Here is a 3,156-nt window from a genome sequence, read left to right on the forward strand (position 1 = left end):
TGTCAGACAGGTAACGTACCAACATCATAACAAGGACTGAGGGAGGCACTTCTCACACATGCATGTGAAAACCCAGTCATCATGCTTATGAACTACAAAAGGATCCAAAAATTTTTTAGTTGTTTAAAAATTAAAAGAAGATTGTATTAAGGTGAAGAAAAGTGATGGATTGGTAGCTTGATGCAGATGGAAAGAGAGTTTTTCACTATGTGGGAAATATGAACATGATCATGTGCTAAGGGGAAGGGTCCAGTGGAAGAGATTTGAGATATGAAAGTGAAGAGAATAACGGAAGGAATCATGCATTTGGCTAACATATACTGAGCATTTACTATGCTCTAGTCTTTGCACTGGGCACAAAAATGGACATAAAAAAATGGGCCACTCTTGTCCTCTGGCTTCAAGGTTCACAGTCCAGAGGCTAAGGTAGAACAGGTGGAATGCATATCTAGATGTGTGTGCACAGAGGTGGCCTTGTAGGGTGCAAGAGGAAGAGGCTGAAACTGATGAAGAGCTAGAAAGTGAGAAGCGCTACCAACTAGGTGGGAGGGAGGGAAGGACAAATTATCAGAGGAATGTGGCCAACTCAGGGGAATGAGAAAACTGCCCTCTGCCCAGGTCTCTGAGTCTGTCCCAGGGCTATCACAGTATTTTATTTGCTGGCACTTCCTGCTTACTCCAGGCTAGGCTGTCTGAGTGAGAATGAAGAACAGAGTTCAGGTTCCCAGAGAACCCATGTACAAAGCAGGGCAGTAAGGGGGTCACCCCAGAAGCTCATAGCCAAGAGAAGCAGGGGACAGCCCTATGTTCCTTACCTAGGTGAACAAAACCTGAGGCAAGACAGTGAAGGGAGATGCTAGTCTATACCCTCTGGTCTGGCCGCCAGCATGGCCTCCCAGACCTGTGGGTCTAGACCCCTCATCAGTTAGTACTCTCAGAAAGAAAGGGAGACCTTAAATCTAGACTCACACCCCCAGGAGCTCACAGCTGAGTATCTTTCCATCCAGTATTGTGTCATTCATTCAATTACTATGTGCAAGATATTCTACTAGGCTGCTGGGGAATACCTTGAATGAGATCTTGACTTCATGAGCTGACCTTCTACTGGCATTGTAGTGAGGGCAGCAACACATTTAAGGAAAGCCTGAGTTCCTTCCAATCCATGAATGTCTCTAAAGGGCAGAATCATTCCTAAACTCTGGCCAGCTCAGAAACAAACGGTAACTTTTCTGGAGGGAAGGGATGATACCAACTTGAGAAGACCTGACTAAATTTCCCAAAAATAGTGACAGTCCCTGCCAAGGTTAGGCACTGAGGCATTACTCTCTCTCTCAGGCTCCTTAGATCCTGTGGTCCCATTCAAGTGCCTGATGAAACCCAGCAAGGCTGGCACCAGGCCCTGATGACTGCACCATGCAGCAGCTACCTCATCCATTGGGATATGAGCTTCAATTCCTTCTCCCACTAGAGTGACTTGGTCCTCAGAAGCATTTCATTGCCTTTTCCCTGATTCCAGTGCATCAAAGCAAAGTTCTTTTTTTTTTTTTTTTTTTTTTGAGACAGAGTCTCACTTTGTTGCCCGGGCTAGAGTGAGTGCCGTGGCATCATCCTAGCTCACAGCAACCTTAAACTCCTGGACTCAAGCGATCCTTCTGCCTCAGCCTCCCGAGTAGCTGGGACTACAGGCATGTACCACCATGCCCGGCTAATTTTTTCTATATATATTTTTAGTTGGCCAGATAATTTCTTTCTATTTTTAGTAGAGACGGGGTCTCGCTCTTGCTCAGGCTGATCTCGAACTCCTGACCTCAAGCGATCCACCCGCCTCAGCCTCCCAGAGTGCTAGGATTACAGGCGTGAGCCACCGCGCCCGGCCAAAGCAAAGTTCTTATTAGGTCATTAAGCATGAAATGTTTGATCCTTAAGTGCTAAGTTTGACAGTTGATATCTCTGACATTTCACTTTGACACTTCTTGGTTTTTTTGTTGGTTTTTTTTGGCGGGGGGGAGGTGTGTGTGTGAAGGTACATCTTCATTCTTTCAAATGCATGTTTTGGCTTGTGACTATCGTTCACCTTGTTTTTTTTTAGAGCAATTTTTGTGAAACCATGGATAAGTCAAAAATTCGTGTTATTTTTGAATATGAGTTCCATCATGAAACCAATGCAGCGCAAACAGCTAGAAATGTCAATGAAGTGTTTGGGAAGTATATGGCTAATGAACACACAGTACGTCGATGGTTTGAGAAGTCCTGTTCTAGAGATTTTAATCTTGAAAAGGAGCCACATGGATGACGTGAGACCAAGATGTATGATGGTGAGCTGAATGAAAGCTGTAGTGGAAGCAAATCCATCTTAACCTATGTGTGAATTAGCAGCAAGGTTTGACCTTATTATTCCAACAATATTGGACTATTTGAAACAAATTGGCAAGGTAAAGAAGCTGTATAGATGGGTACCACATGAATTAAAAGAGCATCAGCAGAGAAATCATCTTGAAGCTTGCCTTTCTTTGCTGTCAGAACGTAAAGCTAAACCACTTCTACACCATATTGTGACGTGTGATGAAAAATGGACTCTTTTTGAAAATCACAAGCGTTCAGCACTATGATTGGATAAAGATGAAGTGCCAAAACACAGTCCAAAACTGAATATTCATTAAAAAAAAAGCTAATGGTGTCTGTTTGGTTGTTCACCGCTGGTATTATCCACTACAGCTTCATGAAACCTGGTAAGTAGATTACAGCAGATGTCTACTGCCACCAATTGGATGAAATGATGAGGATGCTTGTGATTAAGCAGCCAAGATTGGTCAATAGAGACAGGCCAATCCTCTTGCAAGACCCATGTCACAAAAAACGACACTGCTCAAGCTACAGACGCTGGACTTGGAAACTCTGTCATCCACCATATTCACCAGACCTTGCACCAACTGACTTCTTCCAGGCTTTGGACCACTTCGTGCACGGAAAATTATTCAGTTCTCAAGAAACCGTGGAAAATGCCTTTTGTGATTTCATCACCACTCTCCCTCCAGGATTCTTTGCTGGTGGCATAAACAAGCTACCATTAAGATGGCAAAACTGAGTTGATAGTTTAGGCATATACTTTGATTAATTGTACTGCTTCTTTTCTTTTTTTTTTTCTTTTTTTTTGAG

General features: G+C 43.4%; 1 non-coding gene across 1 annotated transcript; it reads right to left on the reverse strand.

Annotated features, from left to right (window-relative positions):
• On the reverse strand, positions 1-104 carry LOC123636308. The gene has a single exon (XR_006734495.1). It is a non-coding gene; the product is annotated as a small nucleolar RNA U13 (small nucleolar RNA).
• Between the last annotated feature and the right edge of the window lie 3,052 nt (positions 105-3,156).

This window comes from Lemur catta, chromosome 3 (assembly GCF_020740605.2).
Source record: "Lemur catta isolate mLemCat1 chromosome 3, mLemCat1.pri, whole genome shotgun sequence".
Classification (NCBI taxonomy): domain Eukaryota; kingdom Metazoa; phylum Chordata; class Mammalia; order Primates; family Lemuridae; genus Lemur; species Lemur catta.